Source organism: Nerophis ophidion, linkage group LG26 (genome assembly GCF_033978795.1).
Source record: "Nerophis ophidion isolate RoL-2023_Sa linkage group LG26, RoL_Noph_v1.0, whole genome shotgun sequence".
In the NCBI taxonomy this organism is placed as follows: Eukaryota; Metazoa; Chordata; class Actinopteri; order Syngnathiformes; family Syngnathidae; genus Nerophis; species Nerophis ophidion.
In genome coordinates, this window is record NC_084636.1 from 6943139 (window position 1) to 6956418 (window position 13280).

A 13280-nucleotide genomic window follows, 5' to 3' on the forward strand; every position below is an offset into this window, starting at 1 on the left:
TAAAGTTCGCAACTTTTGGTCGCTAATAAAAAAGCCTTGCCTGTACCGGAAGTAGCAGACGATGTGCGCGTGACGTCACGGGTTGTGGAGCTCCTCACATCTGAACATTGTTTACAATCATGGCCACCAGCAGCGAGAGCGATTCGGACCGAGAAAGCGACGATTTCCCCATTAATTTGAGCGAGGATGAAGGATTCGTGGATGAGGAAAGTTAGAGTGAAGGACTAGAAAAAAAAAGAAAGAAAAACAACGAGGGCAGTGGGAGCGTGTGACAGATTTCCCGCCATCACCGTGTGGGTTGCCAGGACCATGGACGCACGACACCTCGTAGCAGGGTTGACATACATTTATTCTTTCAATAAATGTCATCTTTGTGTCCCAATCGGGCGCGCCACTTTCTAGCGCGCCCTTGGCTGCTCGTCTTTGCGCACCTTTCGGTGGCCGGGTGTTGCGTCTTGGGGCTCATGTCTTCTTAGGTCTCTCGTCGCTCGTGTCGTTGCCGGGGTTTCCTCTTCTATACTGCCTGCTGATCATGCCCCCTTCGCCTCTCTTATGATCTCGCAGCAGATGGAAAGATTGTGAGCAGGTGTGTGTTGTCCACACCTGACAGAAATTGCCGCTCTTGTGCCGCTCCGCATGCGTCACGCCTCTCCTCGCCGCTGCATGCCCCGCCTCCTGGCCTCCCTCTTGGCCAAGGCTGTCTCTCTCAGCCCGCTGTCGGCCCGTCGGCTGCGTCTCTCCACAGAGCGATTCAGATGTTATTAGACACATCCATCCATCCATTTTCTACCGCTTATTCCCTTGTGGGGTCGCGGGGGGCGCTGGCGCCTATCTCAGCTACAATCGGGCGGTAGGCGGGGTACACCCTGGACAAGTGGCCACCTCATCGCAGGGCCAACACAGATAGACAAACAACATTCACACTCACATTCACACACTAGGGACCATTTAGTGTTGCCAATCAACCTATCCCCAGGTGCATGTCTTTGGAAGTGGGAGGGGCCTATCCCCAGGTGCATGTCTTTGGAAGTGGGAGGAAGCCGGAGTACCCGGAGGGAACCCACGCATTCACGGGGAGAACATGCAAACTCCACACAGAAAGATCCCGAGCCTGGGTTTGAACCCAGGACTGCAGGACCTTCGTATTGTGAGGCAGACGCACTAACCCCTCTGCCACCGTGAAGCCGTTATTAGACACATTTACTAGGATAATTCTGGAAAATCCCTTATCTGCTTATTGCATACTTGCCAACCCTCCCGGATTTTCCGGGAGACTCCGGAAATTCAGCACCTCTCCCGAAAACCTCCCGAAATTCAGCGGAGCTGGAGGAAACGCCCCCTCCAGCTCCACGCGGACCTGAATGGGGACAGCCTGTTTTCACGTCCGCTTTCCCGCTATATAAACAGCTTGCCTGCCCGATCACGTTACAACGTCTACAGATTTTAATAACAAACTGCACACACAAGGAGACGAAACAGAAGAACATGGAAGTAATAGAGTGATTCCATGTTGTCTGTCGCCATCTCCTGGTGAATGTTGGCTATAGCGTTATGGGGTTGCTTTTTGATTGGCCAACGATTTACGTGGTGTTGCGCACCTGACGGCAAGTGACTCTGGCCAGTACGCAAATGGCAGAACAAAGGTTACTCAAATAGTGAAAGGTAAGTGTTGTTGTTTTTTTAGTAACCAGCAAGCACAGTACAGTTAGTAGAACAACTGGGTTTTTATTACTGTGTATTTGACAGGTGCTGTCTGAAATTCAACTATTTATTTTATTTATATATGCGATGAGGTGGCGACTTGTCCAGGGTGTACCCTGCCTTCCGCCCGATTGTAGCTGAGATAGGCGCCAGCGCCCCCCGCGACCCCGAAAGGGAATAAGCGGTAGAAAATGGATGGATGGATGGATGGAATAAATAAATATATATAGCTAGAATTTACTGAAAGTCAATTATTTCATATATAAATATATATTTATATACATATATATACATATATATATATGTATATATATGTATGAAATATATATGAAATACTCGAGTTAGTGAAATGTAGATGTAAACATACTCCTCCCCTCTTAACCACGGCCCGCTCCAACCACGCCCCCGACCACCCCCCAACCACACCTCCGCTCCACCCCCGACCACACCCCCACGTCCCACCCCCCACCTCCCGAAATCGGGTGCCTCAAGGTTGGCAAGTATGCTGTACAACCTGAAAGTCAGAGGGGTGTGGCCACGGGTGTGGTGACCGCCAGTGTCTCCGAAGGAAGCCACGTTTCTCGAGAGGCGAAGGCAGCCGGTCGGGCCGGGCTAAGATTTTTTTTTGTTTCCTTCTTTCTCCACGGTGGAAGTATCCGACAGTCGGGGGCGGCCGGTGGGAGGAGGCAAGAGAGTCCGTAGCTGCAGGAGGAACAACGCAAGCTCTCCGCTCATGTCTACGGTAAGAGCCGACTTATTACCACCATTCTCTCACCAAAACCGCTCTGTTCGCTTGACCGCTCTGTTCCATAGTAAAGCTACCCCGTCATCTTTCGGAAATGTAAACAAGGAAACACCGGCTGTGTTTGTGTTGCTAAAGACGGCCGCAATACACCGCTTCCCACCTACATCTTTCTTCTTTGACGTCTCCATTATTAATTAAACAAATTGCAAAAGATTCAGCAACACAGATGTCCAGAATACTGTTTAATTATGCGATTAAAGCAGACTACTTATAGCTGCTTGACCAAAATGTCTACTACAATCCGTGACGTTACGCACTCATGACATCATACCACAACGTTTTCAGCGGGATAATTTGCGGGAAATTTAAAATTGCAATTTAGTAAACTAAAAAGGCCTTATTAGCATGTGTTGTAATGTTAATATTTCATCATTGATATATAAACTATCAGACTGCGTGGTCGGTAGTAGTGGGTTTCAGTAGGCCTTTAAATTAAAACTCTTGAGTAGTCTGAGGGAAAAATGTGTGTTTTCTGTTCTAATAAAGAACTCAAAGGTCCGTTACCATGGTGACTAACGATTTGAACCTAACAGTATTGCTTAATAAGAAGTGTTTTGTTTCACTTTCACTTCCAGCTGATTAGAGAAAGAGCGTTATTTTTTGTCCCGGTGAATCATTGAATCAGTGTTCTACTGACCATGGTCTTTGTTCAGTCTACATCAGGGGTCACCAACGCGGTGCCCGCGGGCACCAGGTAGCCCGTAAGGACCAGATGAGTCGGCCGCTGGCCTGTTCTAAAAATAGCTCAAATAGCAGCACTTACCAGTGAGCTGCCTCTATTTTTTAAATTGTATTTATTTACTAGCAAGCTGGTCTCGCTTTGCTTGACATTTTTGAATCTAAGAGAGACAAAACTCAAATAGAATGAGAAAATCCAAGAAAATATTTTAAAGACTTGGTCTTCACTTGTTTAAATAAATTCATTTTTTTACTTTGCTTCTTAAAACTTTCAGAAAGACAATTTTAGAGAAAAAATACAACCTTAAAAATGATTTTAGGATTTTTAAACACATATACCTTTTTACCTTTTAAATTCCTTCCTCTTCTTTCCTGACAATTTAAATCAATGTTCAAGTATTTTTTTAAATTTATTGTAAAGAATAATAAATACATTTTAATTTAATTCTTCATTTTAGCTTCTGTTTTTTCGACGAAAAATATTTGTGAAATATTTCTTTAAACTTATCATGATTAAAATTCAAAAAAAATATTCTGGCAAATCTAGAAAATCTGTAGAATCAAATTTAAATCTTATTTCAAAGTCTTTTGAATTTCTTTTAAAATTTTTGTTCTGGGAAATCTAGAAGAAATAATGATTTGTCTTTGTTAGAAATATATTTTGGTCCAATTTGTTATATATTCTAACAAAATCCAGGATTGGATTTTAACCTATTTAAAACATGTCATCAAAATTCTAAAATTAATCTTAATCAGGAAAAATGACTAATGATGTTGCATAAATTCTTTTTTTTATTTTTTCAAAAAGATTCCAAAATAGCTAGTTTTTCTCTTCTTTTTTTCGGTTGAATTTTGAATTTTAGTTGTTGAAAATGTAGATAAACAATGTTTCAAAATTTAATTTTCATTTTTTTCCTGTTTTCTCCTCTCTTAAACCGTTCAATTGAGTGTTTTTTTCATCATTATTCTCGACACAAAACCTTCCGTAAAAGGAAAAAAAATATACCACGGAATGACAGACAGAAATACCCATTTTTTAAAATATATATATATAGATTTATTTATTAAAGGTAAATTGAGCAAATTGGCTATTTCTGGCAATTTATTTAAGTGTGTATCAAACTGGTAGCCCTTCGCATTAATCAGTACCCAAGAAGTAGCTCTTGCTTTCAAAAATGTTGCTGACCCCTGACCTACATACTCAAACAACATGTTAAGGAACCCAGCACCCAGAGTCTTCAGTCTTAGGTCGACTCTAGGTTTTTGAACCTCCAACCTGGAATAACTCACCCCAAACGACAACACTGGCGCCGTCGCCGGACACAGACCTGTAGTCCTGCAGGTGGTAGTCGCACCTCAACGACACCAGGCTGCCGACCGGCTCTGGCCCCAGAAGGACGCTGGACGACAGCCGGAAGACACAAACGTAGTCCAAGGCCACCATAAGTCGGAAGGGGGAGCGAGAGTCTCCCCGGTAGAGACGACAATCGCCACTCCGGTAGTCGATGGGCAGAATCCAGCTGACCTCCACCACCTCCCCCGCGTTCAGGTCCGAGGTACTGACTATGATGGCGGGCTTGTCTGAGCACAACAACACAACAGTTGCTTCAGACCGGGAAAAACCGATTGACAGTGACTCACTTGTCCATGTGGACCTGGCCGAGACCGACGCCCTTGCCGGAGCAAAGACAGAGATCAGTTCTTTCACCGGTTGGACAGGTTCTTAGTGTGCGGACTCACAGACAAGAGTCCAGGTGAAGACGAGCACAAACGGTTTCATCCGGTCTTCAGTCTGGTCCTCCGAAATCCAGATGAGTTCTTGTTGTGGTGCATTGAACCCTCTCCCAAAGTCAATAACCCACCCAAGATACAATTGATCTATGTAAAAATCATGCGATTTCATGACATGACCACAAGAGGGCAGCAAATACTCACAATCAGTCACTTACTGTCGGCCTGATCTACCCAGTCCTGGTTCAGGGCCTTCTAACCCAGGGGTTCTCAACCTTTTTACAGTGATGTACCCCGTGTGAACATTTTTTTATATTCAAGTACCCCCTAATCAGAGCAAAGCATTTTAGGTTGTAAAAAAAGAGATAAAGAAGTAAAATACAGCACTATGTCATCAGTTTCTGATTTATTAAATTTTATAACAGTGCAAAATATTGCTCATTTGTAGTGGTTTTTCTTGAACTATTAGGAAAAAAATATATATAAAAATTACTATCCATCATCTTCCGCTTATCCGAGGTCGGGTCGCGGGGGCAACAGCCTAAGCAGGGAAACCCAGACTTCCCTCTCCCCAGCCACTTCGTCTAGCTCTTCCCGCGGGATCCCGAGGCGTTCCCAGGCCAGCCGGGAGACATAGTCTTCCCAACGTGTCCTGGGTCTTCCCCGTGGCCTCCTACCGGTTGGACGTGCCCTAAACACCTCCCTAGGGAGGCGTTCGGGTGGCATCCTGACCAGATGCCCGAACCACCTCATCTGGCTCCTCTCGATGTGAAGGAGCAGCGGCTTTACTTTGAGTTCCTCCCGGATGGCAGAGCTTCTCATCCTATCTCTAAGGGAGAGCCCCGCCACACGGCGGAGGAAACTCATTTGGGCCGCTTGTACCCGTGATCTTATCCTTTCGGTCATGACCCAAAGCTCATGACCATAGGTGAGGATGGGAACGCAGATCGACCGGTAAATTGAGAGCTTTGCCTTCCGGCTCAGCTCCTTCTTCACCACAACGGATCGGTACAACGTCCGCATTACCGAAAACGCCGCACCGATCCGCCTGTCGATCTCACCATCCACTCTTCCCTCACTCGTGAACAAGACTCCTAGGTACTTGAACTCCTCCACTTGGGGAGGAGTTCAAGTACTAGTGATTCAATTATAAATAAAGTTTTCTACACAGAAGTAATCATCAACTTAAAGTGTCCTCTTTGGGGATTGTAATAGAGATCCGTCTGGATTCATCAACATTTCTTCACAAAAAAAGAAACATTTAACATCAATATTAGTTCTCCAAAAATCTAGCTGTCAACACTGAATATTACATTGAATTGTTGCATTTCTTTTCACAGTTTATGAATTTACATTCATATTTTGTTGAAGTATTATTCAATAAATATATTTATTAAGGATTTTTATATTCTTGCCATTTTTACAATATTTTTGAAAAATCTCACGTACCCCTTGGCATACTTTCAAGTACCCCTAGGGGTACGCGTACCCCCATTTGAGAACCACCGCTCTAACCCAACAAACACTGTGTGAATTTTGTGAATTATATTTATATGAGGTGGCGACTTGTCCAGGGTGTACCCCGCCTTCCGCCCGATTGTAGCTGAGCTAGGCGCCAGCGCCCCCCGCGACCCCGAAAGGGAATAAGCGGTAGAAAATGGATGGATATTTATATAGCGCTTTTCTCAAGTGACTCAAAGCGCTTTACATCGTGACACCCAATATCTAAGTTACATTTATACCAGTGTGGGTGGCACTGGGAGCAGGTGGGTAAAGTGTCTTGCCCAAGGACACAACGGCAGTAATTAGGATGGCACATGCGGGAATCGAACCTGCAACTCTCAAGTTGCTGACACGGCCACTCTACCAACCGAGCTATGCCGCCCAGGTTCAAACCCTGATGACATCTATTAAACAAGACAAAAAGGCAAAAAATCAAAACAGAGACAGAATTAAATTTGGACTCAATCTTGAGGAGAGACATGGCCTCTGTACACTTTGTACAGTTCCTGCACCAAGCTCTGACGAAAAGGTTTTCGTCTCCTCTTTTATTTAGATGTTCAATGTTTACGCGACAACACATGTCAAAACCGGAATGGGGGTGTATGTAAACAGTCGTTGTTTTTGGTCACATTGAAGACAAAAGAAGATGATGACTCGGGCTTGGGCTCGTCCTGGATTCAGCTTTGTCAGGTCTTTGAGGACAATGGATAACACCTCCCGTGTAATTCCAACGTACACAGCGGAATCTTCCAAGACAGGTCTCGTCTGTTCAATGGAAACTCAGAGAGCGGAAAGTTTTTTGATAATTTACACACAATTTTTTTTAACAAACACATTGTCAAATTTTACCGCATTTGAATCGATACAGTTCCAATCAAAACTTGTACTCAACATTACCTTATTGAATGTTAATTGTTTCATAAAAACAATACATTTAACAATAACCTGTTCTGTCCAGTTGTTCTTTTTGTTTCTTTACACTTCTTGGTCTCGTTCGCAATTACTGTACTGTGATGTATTACATAGTAGCTGTGCTACGTGTACCACTAGTGGTACGCCAAATAATCACTTGATTAAATATTTTTTTATTTTCCTATTTTCAAACACAGTGTTACTGTTCAAACTGTGTGTCGTGGCCAAACATATTAAATATACTGGTTGAATAAAAGCTGAGCCTTGTTTTTAGTGAAAGCTTAGGCGTACTACGCTACTGTATTTGAATGTTAGTCATTCTCGTGTATGCTGTTCACTGAGCAACCGGTATAGTAAAGTTTGCATGCAGTTGCAATTCCAGGACGTTAGATGGCAGTAGTGTATAGGCTACAGCAGAGTCCTGTATAGAGAGACTATGGCCAACTCGGTTTCAGAGTTGGTAGCAAACATGGCGCCCGGTCGTCATGTGACGGGCTTTTGACCAATCAGAGAGCGTCTGTCCAGAGGATCTCCTAATTGATTGGTCAAAAGTCCCTTTAAGCTACAACAGGACGCCATGTTTGCTACCAACTATGAAAACGATTGGCCAGCACCCCCCGCGACCCCAAAAGGGAATAAGCGGTAGAAATGGATGGATGGATGGTCAAAAGTCCCTTTAAGTGACAACAGGGCGCCATGTTTGCTACCAACTTTTAAAACGATTGGTCAAAAGTCCCTTTAAGTGACAACAGGACGCCATGTTTGCTACCAACTTTGAAAACGATTGGTCAAAATTCCCTTTGAGTGACAACAGGACGCCATGTTTGCTATTAACTTTGAAAACGATTGGTCAAAAGTCCCTTCAAGTCACGACAGGGCGCCATGTTTTCTACCAATTTTGACATTATTTGGCCATACTCTCTCTGTAAACGGCTTTGGACTACAGCAGAGTCCTGTATAGAGAGTATGGCCAACTCAGTTCCAGAGTTGGTAGCAAATATGGCGCCCGGTCGTCACGTGACGGGCTTTTGACCAATCAGAGAGCGTCTGTCCAGAGGATCTCCGAATTGATTGGTCAAAAGTCCCTTTAAGTGACAACAGGGTGCCATGTTTTCTACCAATTTTGGTCAAAAGCCCCTCACGTGATGACAGGACGCCATGTTTGCTACCAACTTGAAAACGATTGGTCAAAAGTCCCTTTGAGTGACAACAGGACGCCATGTTTGCTACCAACTATGAAAACGATTGGCCAGCACCCCCCGCGACCCCAAAAGGGAATAAGCGGTAGAAAATGGATGGATGGATGGTCAAAAGTCCCTTTAAGTGACAACAGGACGCCATGTTTGCTACCAACTTTGAAAACGATTGGTCAAAAGTCCCTTTAAGTGACAACAGGACGCCATGTTTGCTACCAACTTTGAAAACGATTGGTCAAAAGTCCCTTTAAGTGACAACAGGACGCCATGTTTGCTACCAACTTTGAAAACGATTGGTCAAAAGTCCCTTTAAGTGACAACAGGACGCCATGTTTGCTATCAACTTTGAAAACGATTGGTCAAAATTCCCTTTGAGTGACAACAGGACGCCATGTTTGCTATTAACTTTGAAAACGATTGGTCAAAAGTCCCTTCAAGTGACGACAGGGCGCCATGTTTTCTACCAATTTTGACATTATTTGGCCATACTCTCTCTGTAAACGGCTTTGGACTACAGCAGAGTCCTGTATAGAGAGTATGGCCAACTCGGTTCCAGAGTTGGTAGCAAATATGGCGCCCGGTCGTCACGTGACGGGCTTTTGACCAATCAGAGAGCGTCTGTCCAGAGGATCTCCTAAATGATTGGTCAAAAGTCCCTTTAAGTGACAACAGGGTGCCATGTTTTCTACCAATTTTGGTCAAAAGCCCCTCACGTGATGACAGGACGCCATGTTTGCTACCAACTTTGAAAACGATTGGTCAAAAGTCCCTTTGAGTGACAACAGGGCGCCATGTTTTCTACCAATTTTGACATTATTTGGCCATACTCTCTCTATAAACGGCTTTGGACTACAGCAGAGTCCTGTATTTAGAGAGTATGGACATCCCGGTTTCAGAGTTGGTAGCAAACATGGCGCCCTGTTGCTACAAGAGTGGCTTTTGACCAATCACAAAGAGTATGGACAGACAATCTCTTAAAGGCCTACTGAAACCCACTACTACCCACCACGCAGTCTGATAGTTTATATATCAATGATGAAATATTAACATTGCAACACATGCCAATACGGCCTTTTTAGTTTACTAAATTGCAATTTTAAATTTCCTGGGAGTTTCGTCTTGAAAATGTCGTGTAATGATGACGTGTACGCAAGACGTCACGGGTTTTAAGGAAATATGAGCGCTGCACACACACACAGCTAAAAGTCGTCTGCTTTAGCGGCATAATTACACAGTATTTTGGAAATCTGTGTTGCTGAATCTTTTGCAATTTGTTCAATTAATATTGGAGAAGTCAAAGGAGAAAGATGGAGTTGGGAAGCTTTAGCCTTTTAGCCACACAAACACACGGTGATTCCTTGTTTAAGATTCCTAGAGGTGAAACTTTACTATGGATCAGAGCGCGGTCAAGCGAACATGAATCACGACGGAATGTCAACCAGCAGGTTTCGGTGAGAAATTTGTGGTTAAAAAGTCAGTTCTTACCGGAGATCATCTGAGCTTGGGCCGTCCATACAGCTGCCGTCGACTTCCCTGAGACACACCTCCGACTATCAGGTACTGTTAAACTCACTAAAATACTAGCAACACAATAGAAAGATAAGGGATTTCCCAGAATTATCCTAGTAAATGTGTCTAAAAAAATCGGAATCCGTCCCAATGCAATCGCGTTTTTTTTTACCCTTTTTTTTTTTTTGTAGTCCGTTGCTATCAATATCCTCAAACACAAATCTTTCATCCTCGCTCAAATTAATGGAGAAATTGTCGTTTTCTCGGTCCGAATAACACTTTTTGTTGGAGGCTCCCATTAAAATCAATGTGAATAGGTGAGGAGCCCTCACACTTGTGACGTCATCGTCTGCGACTTCCGGTACAGGCAAGGCTTTTCTCTTAGCACCGAAAGTTGCGAACTTTATCGTGGATGTTCTCTACTAAATCCTTTCAGCAAAAATATGGCAATATCGCGAAATGATCAAGTATGACACATAGAATGGACCTGCTATCCCCGTTTAAATAAGAAAATCTCATTTCAGTAGGCCTTTAAATCAGGGGTTCGGCAACCCAAAATGTTGAAAGAGCCATATTGGACCAAAAATACAAAAACAAATCGCAAAAAATTAAAATCCATATTACATACAGATAGTGTCATGAGATATAAATTTAATTATGAGCACTTAAAGGAAACTAAATGAGCTCAAATATAGCTACAAAAGGCATAATGATGCAATATGTACATACAGCGAGCCTAAATAACATGTTAGCATCAATTAGCTTGCAGTCATTCAGTGACCAAATATGTCTGATTAGCACTCCACATAACTCAATAACAGCAACAAAACTCACCTTTGAGCATTCATGCACAACGTTATAAGTTTGGTGGACAAAATGAGACAGAAAAACAAGGGGCATAAATCACGTCTTAGAAAGTCGGAGAAAGTTGTACATGTAAACAAACTAGGGTGAGTTCAAGGACCGCCAAAATTAGTAGGACAAAACGGCGCTCGCCAAATACTCGAATCAGTGAAGCATGTTTGATATAAACAGTGTGATTTATAGCAATTAGGGAGCTTTGTGTCAAGTTTGTCCTCCTACAGAAAACAAATTAAAACAAAAAATATGTTTTTTTTCCCTCATCATTACCATTTTTCATATATTTTTGAAAAAGCTCCAGAGAGCCACGAGGGCGGCGCTAAAGAGCCGCATGCGGCTCCAGAACCGCTGGTTGCCGACTCCTGTCTTAAATGAATGGTGAAAGGCGCCTCACGTGACAGGGCGCCATGTTTGAGACCAACTCCGAAACCGAGTTATCCATACTCTCTTCATTGACGAGTAGGGACTACGACGAGTTGCCAAGAAGTAGTCTTTGCCTTTAAGTACAATGGGCCAGTCTTTTTGTTGTTGTTGAGTCCTACAAAGTGTTCATACTGTAAGTATCGTAATTATTCATGACCAGATTTGGAGATACCTTGCACTCTTGAATCCATACGGTCCCCATTCCTGGTATCTGGGAATCCATACTGGTACTCAACAGTACCGATTGTCAAATGTGTTGATATATGTTAACTGTTTCAAATTCTATTTTGTGTATCCTGTCAAGTTATCATGTTTTATTACGTATTTATCTCATTTGCAAGTACTGCACTGTATCATAACATATAATAAACTTTGCATGCAGTTGCAATTCCAAGACTTTAGATGGCAGTCATGTGTAGGCAACGGTGTAACGTCTTCACTAAAGGCTTAGTTGGCCACATGCGTGGACAGCACCTTTTAGCTCTTATTTCCAAAATTGTGTACACTACTGAATTGGGGTCCTATGGCCACTTATGTGGACACTTATACTGCCATCTGGTGGTGTCAGAAGAGTAAACATACATTAGAATTTTGGAGAAAAAAAGTGTGAAAATAAGAATTAGCATGTCACTACACACGAGATGACACGTTTGTGTACTTATGGACTAAGTACATCATATCAAAAGATGATTCTTGTTTTTTATTCTAATTAGGGTCCAGAAAGCCAAAATACCAAAGAGAAATAGAAAAGCATCCAAACAAACAGCTTGGGCCTTAAGAGGTTTTAACCAGAAAGTGGTATTTTGTTGTTGTTGAGTCCTAAAATGTGTTTCTACTGTAAGTGCTGTATTTTATTTATTACAGACCAGCTATTTGATTGTGAATTCCATCTGAGTTGTAAGTTTTAAATACCAAATTTGGAGGCGTAGAAATCGCCATGCAAAATGGCTAATGCGGTAGCACATCTATGGCAAATCCAATATAAATCAGCATTAAGAAAGTGGAGCCTTACTCTACTTTCGAGCGTCTTTTTTGGAAACTTTTAACATGACATGGAAGCAGTAGGTCTACAGGTTCTACATATGCGGTCCTCTCCAAGGTTTCTCTCAGTCATCGTCACAGACGTCCCACTGGGGTGAGTTTTTCCTTGCCCTTATGTGGGCTGTGTACCGCGGATGTCGTTGTGGCTTGTGCAGCCCTTTGAGACACTTGTGATTTAGGGCTATATATGTCATGATCCGCTGCCCGGATCATGTCTTATTCTGGTTTTGTTCCGTCTTTGTATCGTATTCCATTGGTATTTGACTTCCTTAGTTCCTGGTGGCACTTCCTGTTTGTTCTGTTGCCATAGTCACACATTAGTGTCACCTGCCTCTTGTTTTTGACGCGCACCTGCCTCGTGATTACCACCTTTATTTAAGCCTGCCTTTTCTGTTCATTCGATTTCGCTTCCTAGTTTCTGTTCCATGCAACAGGTGACGACCATACTTGCCAAACTTGAGACCTCCGATTTCGGGAAGTGGGGGGCAGGAGGGGGGCGTGGTCGGGGGGCGGGGCGTAGTTGGGGGCGGGGCGTGGTTGGGGCGTGGTTAAGAGTCAAATATTTAATATATATATATACATATATATAAAATACTTGAATTTCAGTGAATTCTAGCTATATATATATATATATATATATATATTTTATTATATATATATATATCTTTATATATATATCCATCCATCCATTTTCTACCGCTTATTCCCTTTTGGGGTCGCGGGGGGCGCTGGCGCCTATCTCAGCTACAATCGGGCGGAAGGCGGGGTACACCCTGGACAAGTCGCCACCTCATCACAGGGCCAACACAGATAGACAGACAATATTCACACTCACATTCACACACTAGGGCCAATTTAGTGTTGCCAATCAACCTATCCCTAGGTGAGTGGGAGGAAGCTGGAGTACCCAAAAGGTAACC

General features: G+C 43.2%; 1 protein-coding gene across 1 annotated transcript in view; it reads right to left on the bottom strand.

The window, feature by feature from the left end:
* Positions 1 to 13280, bottom strand: part of s1pr1 (sphingosine-1-phosphate receptor 1) — a 28194-nt gene that overhangs the window by 829 nt on the left and 14085 nt on the right. The gene's annotated exons all lie outside the window — the stretch shown is intronic.